Source organism: Galeopterus variegatus, unplaced genomic scaffold (genome assembly GCF_000696425.1).
Source record: "Galeopterus variegatus unplaced genomic scaffold, G_variegatus-3.0.2 Scaffold473, whole genome shotgun sequence".
NCBI classification, from domain to species: Eukaryota; Metazoa; Chordata; class Mammalia; order Dermoptera; family Cynocephalidae; genus Galeopterus; species Galeopterus variegatus.
The window spans coordinates 599,195-614,084 of NW_007726584.1; the positions used below are offsets into that span (position 1 = coordinate 599,195).

General features: G+C 40.0%; 1 protein-coding gene across 1 annotated transcript in view; it reads left to right on the forward strand.

Annotated features, from left to right (window-relative positions):
• YWHAZ (tyrosine 3-monooxygenase/tryptophan 5-monooxygenase activation protein, zeta) overlaps positions 1-2,040 on the forward strand; it is a 28,767-nt gene extending 26,727 nt beyond the window's left edge. The window contains exon 6 of the mRNA XM_008569182.1: positions 2-2,040. The gene's annotated coding sequence lies outside the window, so the exon portion shown is untranslated. The remainder of the gene's footprint in view (position 1) is intronic.
• Positions 2,041-14,890: the final 12,850 nt, after the last annotated feature.

A 14,890-nucleotide genomic window follows, 5' to 3' on the forward strand; every position in this document is an offset into this window, starting at 1 on the left:
GGTGTTAAAACTGCTTCCATGTTCTAAGCAAGGAAAACTGCCTACATATTGGCTTGTCTGGTGGGGAATAAAAGGGATAATTGGTTCCAGTCACAGGTGTGATTATCGTGGGTACTTTAAGGTCTGGAGCACTTAGAAGGCTGTGGTAGAAACGGATATCCCTTGGATGCTACATGTCGAGCCATGTGTATCTGCAGAATACTCAATCTCAGTGTGCACACCTTTGACTACAGCTGCAGAAGTGTTCCTTTAGACAAAGTTGTGACCCAGCTTACTCTGGATAAGGGCAGAAACGGTTCACATTCCATTATTTGTAAAGTTACCTGCTGTTTGCTTTCATTATTTTTGCTACACTCATTTTATTTGTATTTAAATGTTTTAGGCAACCTAAGAACAAATGTAAAAGTAAAGATGCAGTAAAAATGAATTGCTTGATATTCATTACTTCATGTTTATCAAGCACAGCAGTAAAACAAAAAAACCCATGTATTTAACTTTTTTTAGGTTTTTTTGCTTTTGTGATTTTTTTTTTTTATACTTGCCTAACATGCATGTGCTGTAAAAATAGTTAACAGGGAAATAACTTGAGATGATGGCTAGCTTTGTTTAATGTCTTATGAAATTTTCATGAACAATCTAAGCATAATTGTTAAGAACACGTGTATTAAGTTCATGTAAGTGGAATAAAAGTTTTATGAATGGACTTTTCAATTACTTTCTCTACAGCTTTTCATGTAAATTAGTCTTTTGGTTCTGAAACTTCTCTAAAGGAAATTGTACATTTTTAGAAATGTATTCCTTATTCCCTCTTGGCAGCTAAATGGGCTCTTACCAAGTTTAAGTACAAAGTTTATCACAACATCAAAAATACTACTAATGTAACTACTGTTTCCCAGCTATGTCCCATATCCCCCTCTCCCCACCCCTTCACCTTGGACCCTCAAAAAATTAGGTTTTTGTTGTTGTTCTGGGGGAGGAGGGAAGGTTGGAAAAAATCTGTTCCATTTAAAATTTTGGTATATGGCATTTTTTCACTTAGGAAGCCACAGTGTTCTTGTCCCATCATGACATTGGATAGCATTAACTAAGTTTTGTGCTTCCAAATCATTTTTGGCTTTTAAGAATTTCTTGATACTCTTATAGCCTGCCTTTCATTTGGGTCCTTTATTCTATTTGTCAGGTGCACAAGATTACCTTTTCTTTTTTTCAGCCTTCTGTCTTGTCACCAATCATTCCTACTTGGTGGCCATGTAGTTGGGAAAAGGCCGCATGATCTTTCTGGCTCAACTCAACATCTAAGATACCCTGCTTCCTTTGCTTGCATCCTACAGACTTTCCCTCATCCTATTTACTGCAGCAAATCTCTCTTTAGTTGATGAGATTGTGTTTATCTCCCTGTGAACCCTACCTATCCTAAGTGGTCTGTCATTGTCTGCCTTTAAAATTCTTCCTCTATTCTCTAAATAATGAAGGGGCTAAGTTATACCCAAAGCTCACCCTACAGAATATTTCCTCAATACTTTGCAGAAAACACCAAACAAAAATGCCATTTTTAAAGAGGTGTATTTTTTTTTTCTTTTAGAATGTAAGCTCCTCAAGAGCAGGGACAATGTTTTCTGTATGTTCTATTGTGCCTAGTACACTGTAAATGCTTAATAAATATTGATGATGGGAGGCAGTGAGTCTTGATGATAAGGGTGAGAAACTGAAACCCCAAACACTGTTTTGTTGGCTTGTTTTATTATGACCTCAGATTAAATTGGGAAATATCAGCCCTTTTGGACAATTGTCCCAAATATTAATTCAAATAAAAGTGCAATGAAGGCCTTGGGGTCTTTATTTCCAGGAGAAAAGATCACTTATGCATTTGGGACAACATAATGCATCTTCACTCACAGCTTTCTTTTACCTTTCCTATTGATTTCTCCTGACCTGCAGGCTGAGGAGGTTAAATAACCATCTTATAGCTAAGGAGAATTAAGCTAGCTAGACTGAGGTGGGATCTCATTCAAGTAAATTATAAATAAAATCTGAAACTTGTCACATTAGTCTATTAGCTATTTATGTGTACCAGTCATCTATTAAACTAGTATCTGAAATAATTGTGATAATACTTCACTAATATTAGCTATTTAATGTTTTCTACATAGTAGTGCCCAATAGATGAAGGAAGATTTTCAACTTGAGATTTTTTTTGCCTTGGAATTTAAATAATAAATTTGTTTATAACTTACTTAACTGTCCCTAATCTAGGCTTCTTGTCTGTTTTTTGTCAGTATAACATGGTAGTGTCAGGAAATTGTAGAATCCAGCAATGTGGTTTGGGCAGGTAGGGTAAGAGAATTAAAAGAATGTTAGTTGAATGGCTAACCCCAATTATGGGGGCTTTATTTTTTTTCTTCCTGTCTTCCCTGCAAAATAGTAAGCAATCCTGAAACTAGTTGAGGCCAATTTGGAAGCTGCAGACCGAGATTATTTGTGGTCAGACCTCAACTTGAGAATGAAACTTTGGAAACTGTCAACAGTAAGATGTATAAGAATCTATAGGCTCTGGATGCAGATCCAAGAATTGTGGAGACTCCAGCAGTGGCAGCATCATTTAAATGATGGATTTGTATAGTCTCCTTGGGGGAGAAAATAACTTGGATGCAGGTGCATCATAATCACTGCACAGGAGCCTACAGTATATTAGAAACTTTTTATCTGGTGCTGCATGCTCAAAAAGAGATGGTCTTACACATTCTGTAGGGAAAGTTTAAGGAATAAATTGCTTTATTGTGTTTTGTCATATACCATATAGGAAATTACTGTAGCAGATTTGAAATGTATACAGTCTTAAGGTGATGGGTGAGGCTGGACACTTGGAAAATGGCTAGACTTGGATCATTTTCTCTATGTGAAACTACATTAATAAGATACTTTTTAATGTGACTTAAGCAGTCCCAATCTCATTGGTTAATTCTGGCTCCCTTTAGGGAGTTGAGAGACCTAAAAATACAGGATTATTGGGTCTAGATAGGTATTTGTTTTACCACAAGAGGCCTCTGAGGAAACTGGTACTCTTGGATGACCAAAGGGCGTTCAAGAGTCCATCACAGTTGTAGATCTGCTTTTAAAAACCTGAAAATCTTAAAAATGCTGCCTATGTATGTCCAAATCTGATCGTGCTACTCACCTGGATCCCCTGAAGTCTATATGTCTAATGATGGTTGACCCCAAGTATTTTAAAAATTGATGATAGACCAACTACTTGGAAGACAGTGCCTCCGCCCTGTGTTACTATTACCCTAATTAACCAGTTTTGTAAGATGTGCAGCTGTCATAGGACAAGCAAGGATGTATCTGGGATGCAGAAACGAAGCTGAGAGTGAATAACCCTAGGTGGCCAGAGACCCAAATATTTGATCATATTTGAGTCCATTCCGTGGAATTTCTGAAAGCCCAAGTTTTATATAATCGTAATCAGAGACTTGTCAGTATTAATTCCTAATTCCAGAACTTAAAACACTATCACTATTAGTAGGTGTTTACATTAACATTGGATGTTGGTTTGGGTCAACACTGAGTGTTTAAAGAGGCTTCTCAGAGAAGATTTATTTTTAGTCAATACTTGCAGAATGAATGGGAGCCAGATGGAGGTTACAGCAGGTTCAAAGGCATCAAGATGAGAGGAATTTAAAGGACTAACATGCACTTGCAAATCTGGGGGCTTTGTGAGATTGTAGAAAGAAGAAATGGGCAATGTTCTGCTTTGTAAATAGCAGCCTGTAGTTTTCATTTTTAATGCTTTAGAATCATCTGAGGGGAGCTTGCGTTAAGTGCCTATTTTCAGGATTCTAAATTTTTTTGGTTGGAGCCTGGGAATATTTTTTTGTTTTTTAGCAAAACTCATGGGTGTTAATGATGCACAGCATCTACACGGCTGAAGTCTGTAAGGGGACGGGGAACACAGATGATATGCAGGAAAATAAGGGTGTGCGAGACTACATTTCAAGCCAAAAATGCTATTTCTAAAACTGAAAAGAAATGGTCTGCAAAACAAGTTTTTGAATCTGCTCAGCAGATCGCATTTCCCAAAAAGGAGATTAAGAATAAAGGTTATCTATCAAAACAAGTTTTTCACTAGTTTGGGAGCATATGCCATTTAGAACTCTTACTGTGTTGAGAGGAAAAATGTTAACCTATATATATATATAGCATTATATTTATATATATACGTGTGTGTGTGTATGTATATATATATATATATGATTGTGAGCTTTTAAAATGAAGGCCATTAGTATTTCTCTTCATGCCATGCTGAAAAGTCAAATCCACATGAATGAAGGACTTAAAAGCAAACTTTAGAATGTCCATTACAAATGTAGGTGGATAACTTGCTGACCTTGAAATGTAAGGGAAGCTCTCTTAAAATGAACACAGTACTAACTAGAAAAGTACATATAAATTCTGAATCTTTATACAAATTTAACCACATGAAAAGACACCTGAAAGTAGAAAGACAACTGAGACAACATACATGAGTACTTCAGAAAGTTCATGGAAAAATAGAGTTAAGAGATAATAACAAATGTTTCCATGAACTTTTAGAAGACTCCTGGTATAACTGACAAAATATTAGTGTTAACTACAAATCAATAAGGAAAGGGGGAACAGCCCAGATAGAAAAACAGGCAAAGATTTTGCACAGGCATTTTCATAGAAGAGGAAATATATGATCGATAAATACGTGAAGAAACAAGACCACTATAAGATACCACTATTTTACCCCTAATTGATTAGTATAGTTAAAAAGTCTGGCTGTACCAAATGTTGGAGATGACGTGGATTGAGATCTTTTAACATTGCTGGTGGGAGTTTGAATTGGTACATCGTTTTACAAAACGATGTGGCGTTATCTTGTAAAGTTGAACATTCACATTCCTGCAACCCAGCAATTACATCCTGGGTATATCTCCTAGAACTCTTGCACATGTGCACCAGGAAATCATAAATATTCACAGCTGCACTGTTTGAAGTAGAAAAAAATTCGAAACAATCCAAGTGTCGATTGAAAGGAGTTATTTATCAAATGACATAATGAGTAGTAGAAAATAACTCAACTATAGCCCAGTAAGTAACAGGTGAATTTTAATAACAATGTTGAGTGAAAAAAATCCAGTTGACTATATACAGTATGATCCTTATAAAATTTAAAAGTGAACAAATCTTTTGCTTAGGCATACGTACATGATACAACTTTCTTTCATTTCCTTGGTAGAAGAGACAAGTACAACATTTAGAATAGAGGTTGCCCATAGAGAAGAAGCTGGGGGACCGGCTAAGGCAGGATAGGTAACCAAGTTAGCAGTAATGTTATCAGCTTGGGAGAGAGGGGAGTTCACAGTTATTCATTAGAGAGAGAGAGAGATCCATGCAAGGAACAGGGCTGCCACAAGGATTATGATTAATTCGGTTCTGGGCATCCAACGTCACAGAAAGAAAGGCAAAGAACTAAATGAAAACAAAGTACAGTGGGCCAAAAAATTAGTCAAAGTCTTGCTTGAATGGTAAAAATAATATTGGCAGAGAAAATGTAATAGTCACTGTTTATTTAAATGACAGGAAACTGAACATGCAAAACTGAAATTGCTAGCCGATTCATTATACCCTAAAATTGTCCTAGCATCATTTCCATTTGACCCTCGAGCAAGGAGCAAGAACTGGAGTTATGGTTAGAGGAAAACACTGAGCTGGGAAGGATCTATTATAAAATGCTGAATAGAATGAAAAGTACCAGCCTCTGAAATGAAAGAGCAGGAAAGTCTTAAAGGACTTTTGGTAGCAATAGTGAATATTCTGGGGCCTAAAGAATCTTCTGTCATACCAGCCAAACCACTTGGGCAAATTCAGCCTGTCTTAAGGCTCCTGGCTTCTTAACCTTTAGAGAAAGAGTTGCATTCAGTCCAAATCACTGAGGCAGCTCCTATCATATCTTATATATTGACAAATCTTAAGATTTTTAATGTTTTCTCTCATGTTCCTCTGGGGTTCATCAAGAGTTCTAACTTAATAGGTTTTGTAGGAAAAGTCTTCTGACTTGAGAGAGTTCAAAGTATAGAATGTACTTACCGAGGAGAGGGAAAGGAGAGGGTGCTCCACTGGGCCCACTTCCTAAACTACTGTGGAATGTAACCTGTGTGGCACTGAGGGTGATGCCAATCTCGTGGGAAAGTCTCACGTCAAGACATGGTGGCTAGCTGGCTATGCTGACAGCAAGATGAGAAGAAGTGACCGCCATCAGAAATGGCCTGCTCTCTCACGGTTTGTGGTGGCAAAGAATGTGAACCTGTTTCCAGTAGGCCAGGATCAAGACAGCCTGTAGCTTTCTTAAAAGGAACTAGGCTTAAAAGGGCTACCTGGATGGGATCCCACAGCAGAGTGTGTGGGATGGACCAACAGAAACCTGCATCTGAGGGAGAGTCAAGCAGGAGCGGAGATTGCTCTCAAGAGATAATCAGTGACAGGCCTCCAAAGAATCAGTGAAGGGGACTGAGAAAGGTGGCTTAACCATCTGTCAGGGTCAGAGAAGACCAATGCCCAGTTTCCTTGAGTTCCAGACAAGTAAAACCTTTCTTGCCTCCTGCCTCCCTCACTGCAACATCAGTGGAGCCAGAGCAGCCAAGGGGTGAGGAAGGAGTAGGCTTTGGATACAGATGAAGCTGACCACAAGCCCTTCTATCCACTGGGCCCCAAAGGAAAGGAGAGGAACTTTAACAGGAAATGCAGTTAGGGTTTGGGCTATGATTGTTATTGCTGTGTAGAACTAAATACTTTCATCCCTGCTTACAAAACAATCTAATCTCGGGCCGGCCCGGTGGTGCACTGCTACAGTGCGCCGCTTGGGAGCGCGGTGGCGCTCCTGCCGAGGGTTCTGATCCCACATACAGACCGGTTCCCGCTCACTGGCTGAGCCAGGTGTGGGAGCAACGCCGAGGGTTGCGATCCCGTTGCCGGTCCTGGTCCGGTACGGGCGCGACACTGAGGGTTGCAATCCGTTGCCGGACACGAAAAAAGACAAAAAAGAAAAAAAAAACAAAAAACAATCTAATCTCAGCTTGCGGTAACAAAGTGACAAGGGGGAGGCTGCAAACAACAAACTGAAGGACAGGCACACCAAGAACTTGAGCTAAAGAGCCATTGGAAAGGAACCATAAAACAAACGTGTTGAACATGATTAAGAAGATGAAAGACAAAAAGAATAGAAACCAAGTTGAAAAAAATAGGGCGCTGAAAACAATGAAGTGTCTCGGTAATTGAACAGTCTGGTAGGTAATCTAATTTAGAACTAAAACCCAGCTCAAACTAAGCAAACATAGTCCCACTCCCTACATACTTTTTTTTTTTTCTTCTTAAAGCAGAACACTACCCATGAAAAATTTTACTTTTTCCAGGAAAGAAAATCTTTTCTGCCTAATGACACAAAACAAGCAGCTGTACTTTTTCCTGAGAATAAAGTCTTATTTACTCTTTTATTAAGAAAAAATCAATATCTCTATTGTATCATTCAGCACATACTGGAGAGTAGCTCCTCATCAAAAGAAAGATGTTCAGTGTTATGTTGTTTTAGGTGATTTGGGGTTAAACACCTTTGGTTGCGTATTCTTCACTATAAGAGTGAACATAAATATTCAGCTTTTTTTATTTTAAAAAATTTTAGACTTATAGGAAAGTTGTAGAAAGAATACAAAGAATTTTTACATACCCTTTTACCCAGATTTCCTAAATGTCAACCTTTTTTATTTTATTTTTCTCTACATAAATATTTTTTCTGAATCATTTGAGAATAAGTTGCAGATATGATGACTCTTCTGTAGACTTCAGTGTTTATTTCTTAAAAACAGACAATCCCATATAAAACTATATAATTATCAAATCAGAAAATTTACACTGATACAATGCTATTATATAGTCTACAGCCTATTCAGTTCTACCAGTAGTACCACTAATGTCCTTCGTAGCAGAAGGAAAAAAAATTTTTTTCTGGATCCGAGATTCAGTCCAGAATCTCTAGTTATATTTAGTTGTTATGTCTCTTTATTCTTTAGTCTCCTTTCATCAGGAAAAATTTCTCTGTTTTGTCTTTCATGACCTTGACATTTTTGAAAAGTACAGGCCAGTAAATTTGTAGAATATCCCTCTTTTCTTTTCCCCTTTGAGTTTTCTCATTAGTTTCAGGTTATGCACTTTACTTCAGGAATCTCACCAAAGTGGTGTTGGGTCCTTAGGCATTGTCACAGGAGGCACGATACCTCAGTCCCATTACTGATGCTATTAAAGAAAAATAACTTCTCAAATTAAGAAAGTAGAGGACAGTATTTATTCAAAATTATACAAGTGAAACATAAATTGCCAAACCACCATACATACACACACGCACTACCCCTTGCTAACAAAGAAACCATTTCTACCAGCAGCAGTTATCTAACTGACCTCCAATAGGAACTCTTGATGACAAAAAACTGTCCTCAGCTGGAAGCTGCATGTACATGATAGCAGGAAGAAGCATACCCTACCTATTCAGAGCAAGCATTCCAGAGCTGCTCCAACCAAGTTCTGTACCCAAAGAGACACAATTTAAACTTCTGGGGGGCAGAAGCTATGTTCCACTCATCATCCTGTGCTCAGCACTTAGCACGGAACTTGGAACAGAACAGATAATTAGCATACATTTGTGAATAAACCTTAAACCCCTTCTGGCATCTGTGCTTATAAAAAGACTACCCTTTCATGCTTTGTGAATACCTAACATAGTGACTTACTCAGAATAGGTACTCAAAAAATGTTTGTTGAGTTGGAGAGTGAATCTTACTTGGATAATTTGCTTCCAAGTTCTTATTTCCAGAATAAAGCTGCTTTTGTTTTGTATTAAACAGCTGTTTGTTTTTTTCATGTAAAGAAATAATATCTCATGGTTTACTTTTAACAATATCACTTTGAGTTATTGGTTAATTTAGAAGGGATTTTAGGGATGAATGTACTGGCTTCTAGAGTTCTAGCCCAAAGACAGCTTTATCGTAGATGTCTGTCCCGAGGATCTGTATTCACTTACTTGAAATAGGCCTGATACTTGTTCATGGTCCCAGGTTCTGTGGTAACTTAAGTCTTCTTTGAGAATGTACAGCTCATCTTTTTGATTTTTAGGTATCATCTGGTCAGGCTGAAACCAAAGCTACATTTGCCTGGTAACACAGCTATATACACTAAACTTCTAGGGCCTAGGCTGGGGGTGTGTGCGTATGACAGAGAGAGACAGAGACAGAGATTAGACCCAGTGCAAGTCTGCCAGTTCTGATTTGGAAAGAGCAGCCCTAGGCAAAACACCATCTAATTGTTCTCAAACTGATAATGAGGCTCAAGAAATAAAGACTCCAGAACAGTGATTACTAAACTTGACCGCCCCCTAGAATCACTGGAAAACTTTTAGAAATCCTGATTTGCCAGCCGCGCTCAGACCCACTGTATATCAATATCTGAGGTGGGACCCAGGCAAGCATCATTCTTTTAAGCTCCCCTAATTATTCCAGTGCAGTTTGAGAACCAGAGCATAAAACAGGTCAAAGATGAGGAGCTGTAGGACTTCACCGTTCAACACAGCAGCCACTAGTCACCACATGTGGCTATTGAGCTCTTGAAATGTGGACAATCTGAATTGAAATGTGCTGTAAACAAAATACATAAAATGCACACTGAATTACAAAGACCTATTTTTTTTTTTTTTTTTTAAAAGGATGACCGGTAAGGGGATCTTAACCCTTGACTTGGTGTTGTCAACACCATGCTCAGCCAGCGAGCCAACCGGCCATCCCTATATGGGATCCGAACCCGGGGCCTTGGTGTTAACAGCACCGCACTCTCCCGAGTGAGCCACGGGGCCAGCCCACAAAGACCTATTTTTAAAAATATATATAAAAAAATATCACTGACAGGGGCCGGCCCGGTGGCGCACTGGATAGTGCGCCGCTTGGGAAGCGCGGTGGCGCTCCTGCTCGAGGGTTCGGATCCCACATACAGACCGGTTCCCGCTCACTGGCTGAGCGAGGCATGGGGGCGACGCTGAGGGTTGCAATCCCGTTGCCGGTCCCCGGCCCGGTGCGGGGGCAACACTGAGGGTTGCCAGACCGGTTCCCGCTCACTGGCTGAGCGAGGCGCGGGAGCAACACCGAGGGTTGCGATCCCGTTGCCGGTCCCCGGTCCGGTACGGGGGCAACACTGAGGGTTGCGATCCGTTGCCGGACATGGAAAAAGACAAAAAGACAAAAAAAAAAATATATATATCACTGACAAATTTTATATTGTCATGTTGAAATGATACTTTGGATATATTGGGTTAAATAAAATCATTAAAATTAATTTACCTGTTTCTTTTTGTCTTTTTAAAATGTGGCTACTAGAAAATGTTAAATTACATTTGTGGCTTACACTATATTCTACAGTGCTGCTCCAGAAAATCAAATTATCGGTAAATATATTACTTCTACTTAAAGAGACCCTCTGCATTCATTAAGATTACAGTCAGCTACATGTAGCAAAAATCCAAATGTAGTGGCTTAACCAGATAAGAATGATTTTTTTTCTCCGAATACAAGAGTCTAGAAGTAATGAGTTCACAGCTTGAATGGTGGCTCATTGGGTCTCCAGGGACTCTGTCTCCTTCTGTTTGTCTGCCATCCTCCAGGTATTTCATTGCTGCAAGGTGGTTGTCCCCACCTCTAGGTATCTGGAAATTTCTGGAGTCACCATCAGTGATTTGCATAGCATAGGTTCAGATGGAGCCTAGGAAACTGCATTTCAAATGAGTAATTCAGGTGATTCTGACATGTGTTGTATGGACCACAGTTTGAGAAAAAGTGTCCTAAGTGCACACTCTGTATAACACAAGGCAGCAAAATACAGTGGTTAAGAGCACTGTCTTCAGATCAGCCTGTCTGGAGTTGAATCCTGACTCTGCCCCTAGACTATATTCTTGAACAAGTTTCTTAACCACTCTGGGCTTCAGTTTCCTCATTTTTAAAAGGGATAGTAATAGCACCTACTTCATAGGGTTTTCACAAGTACGAAATGAACTAATACCTTGTAAAGTTCCTGGCCCATAGGAAGTGTGATATAAATACTTGTTAATAAATGAGAAAATGAAATATGAAATGACTTCAGAGTGTAAAGCTCACATATAAAAGACAAGGCAAAGCCGAGACCAGTGTGTGATTAATTCAACAATAAAGTTACAGCAAGCCACTTTTAGATTCAGACAGTTTATCACTTGTAGGCAGCACAAGGAGGAATAAGCCAAAGAGGCCCACTCCGCAAGATCTATGTCCCTCACCCAGAAAAATGTGACACCTAAACAGTAGGGGCTGGATGACTGCAACGAAAGTTGGGTTGTACCGTGTTGCTGAGGAGCCACACAGAGACTATAGCAAAGTGGTTTAAATCCTGCAGCTCTGTTCTGAGGGGTGTGGGGCAGCAAGGGCTCACACCTCATCAGAACCTGGGATGTGATGAGAAATTGTCTCCTGACAGCCTCTGGGGACATAGGGAGGCCGGTGGGAGATGGCCTCATAGCAGCTCCTTAGAGGCCTTTTTGCTTCCATACTTACAGGATCACGGGGTCTAATGCCAAGACTCAAAAAGCTGTGATTCAAGCTTTTGCCCATGTGGATATGTGCAGGGGTGCTAGGGTGCCGTGGCAGAGCCATTCCCTCCCTACGCAGAGTCATGTAGTATTGGCAAGAAGGGATTTGGTTAAATAAGGAACAAATCATACCCTAAAATATGATGACCATTTGGATAGAATAACAGTATACTTTATGGCAAGGATTTGTTTTTGTTTTTCCTGTAAGTTTATATTTCATTAGTTGCCAGAAGAGTGACATCTGGTTTTAAACTCACTGGGAGGTCATATTGGATACAAAATGGGAAATGAGTCTAGTCAGGCCTGAAGTGCAGGTCTAAGAGTAGAGAGACATTGGCAAGGATTGCAGAGTTTGAAGACAAACTGTGTTGGTGAAGAGAAAGCACTCTTGGGCACTGCTGTGGGGTGTCACTTGGTAAAACCACCTTGGAGGACAATTTGACAATATTCATTCAATCCTACTTCTAGGAAGGTATCCTGCAGATATACTCATGTATGTGAAGTTATCCAATGCAGGTTTGTTTAAATAGCACATGACCAGGCTGGCTGGTTAGAGCATGGTGTTATAACACCAAGGTCAAGGGTTTGGATTCAAGCCAGCTACCAAAAACATAAAATAAAATAAATAGCACTTGACTGGAAATCACCAATATCTCCATCAATATACTGAATATGACATAGCCATTAAAAGAAAGAGGAAGCTCTTTATGTTTTCCTATGAAGAAACCTACAAAATACATTGTTAAGTAAAAGACAGGTGAGGAACAAAGAGTATACCAATTGTGTGAAAAAACCCAAAAGGCAAAAGAAATAGATTTGCTTACATATAAATAAAAATCTCTGAAAGAATATACAAGAAACTGGTACATTTGGTTGCCTCTTGGGAGCACTGAGTCCTTGGGGGATAAAGATGGGAGGCATATCCTTTTGAAATTTTAAAACTCTTGTTCCATGTCTGTAAATTATAAGTACAGGTGGATAAAACAGTCTTTGAAAAGAATTTATTGGGCCGGCCCAGTGGCGCACTGCTACAGTGCGCCGCTTGGGAGCGCGGCGGCGCTCCCGCCGAGGGTTCAGATCCCACATACAGACCGGTTCCCGCTCACTGGCTGAGCGAGGTGTGGGCGCAGCACCGAGGGTTGCGATCCCGTTGCCGGTCCCGGTCCGGTATGGGCGCGACACTGGGGGTTGCGATCCGTTGCCGGACACGAAAAAAGACAAAAAAGGAAAAAAAAAAAAAGAAAAGAATTTATTATGTGACAGGCCATTGTAGAGAAGATCAGGCCTTGGTCTCATCTCCCACTGATTGCTTGTGAGTTTATGCAAGTGACAACTTTGTTGCCTCTGAGCTGTTTCCTCATCTCTTAAAAGGATTCTAATAATGGGCTTTGGAATCAGACACCCTCCTAGAACAGGAAGTGGATTTGTAAGGAGCTAAGATTCCAAAGACAGAGCTGGGGAGCTCAGGCAGGTAAATGCTTTTGCTATCACTCTTTTGAGCTCCTGTTCATTAACTGTCCAAGTCGAAGATGTGAATAAAAAGAGAGAGGTAAAAAAGTCATTACTTATTCATGGCATCTCTCCGGTACCTCAGAAACCAGTCTTTCACTTCAAAGACTCTTAGTCTAGAAGAAAGAAAAAAATTCACTGTGGATCTATCGACCAATATCCGGAGGACTATTATTAGACTTTCATGAAAAAAATGAAACAGGAAAAAGTACCAAAGAATATTCCCTTCCCTCTCACATTTTACACACCTGCAGCATGACCACACTTTTACAGAGTTAAAAGTCCCATGAATCAAATTCCTTCTAAAACATAACGATGACAAACTTTTAAAATCCAAGTTGACCTTAGTGCCTGTGTTTGCAGGTTCTTTAGGATCAGTATTATGGTAACCCCTTACATTTGTGTAGCACTTTGAAATTTCCAAACATTTTCATAATCAGGATTACTCCTTATTTCTCACAAACACCCCGTGAGGTTAATGGAGCTGATATTAATCTTGCTGTTTTGACATTGAAGAAAACAATTTAGACAAGTTAACTGGCTTGTCCCAAATTGGACATCCAAGGCTGGCCGAGCAGAGATGGAGTATGGATTTGAAGGAAGAGGACTGGCCAAGTGAAGGGAAGGTAAACAGAGCTCAGGAGTGAACACATCTGGATGAACCCAAGGTCTGTGCCTGAAAGCAGAGTGCGTGGGCATGGAGGGGCAGGCGGGGAGAGGTTAGAAGATGGTTAGGGCATTGGATGTTTTAACAAGGGCATGACTAGTATCCCCAAGCTCCAGGGAGGAATGGGCCCGATATTCTGCATTGTTAGGGAAGGAAGGCAAAAGAGTTTGTCTCAGGCACCTCTTACTATGGTTTCTTCCTAACTAAAACATGGGCTGATAAACTCTAAGAAGCCTGAGGATGCTTGTTCTCCCAGATCTCTATGTACCGTAATAGAGAACTCCTATATTTCCTATCCTTCAAGACACAGAGTACTAATGTACCCCAAATGGTGGGGTTTCAGGCAACAATGGAGGAGATGTTTTGTGACCTCCCTAGCATCTCCCAAATCATGCTACCAAGTGATTCTCTACCATCCTCATATATAATGCAGTCTTGTGGCTTGATGTGACAAATGGGAACCAGCCTGAATGGAAAAGTTCTGAGGTGACAGAAGGCAGCTCTGCTCCTGCTTCTCTCCAACCCTCTTTCTGTCAGGAGAAGCCTCCTGGAGGTCATTGATCAGGAGGAGAGGGGGCCCTGCTTCACAAGTTCTTGGCCATGCTGTTCTGCAGAAACATCAGGAGAAAGGACTATCCCCTTCCAGCCTTCAGCCTCAGAAAGGGGGGTCATATTCTCCTGTTTTTACTTTATTGAACAGTAGAGTCTCAGCGTTGAAGACCTAATCCAACTGCCTATCTGATGTAAGAATCATATATTTATTCACTCATTCACTTGTTCATTAGTTGATTTATCCATTGATTATTTTATTGATTGATCAATTGATTCATTCATTCAACATCTAATGAGTAGATGCTCTGGGCCAGCTAATGTGCAGAAGCTGAAGAAAAAGGCACAGGACCTCATAGTCTGATCAGCATTCAAGTACAACTATTATTAAACAATACAGTAAGAAAACTTAAACAGGGAAGACCAGAGGAAAGGTCCTACACCTCTACATGTACTGTTTCTTTCAGGTGGTCATTTGGCCTTTGCCAGCATCT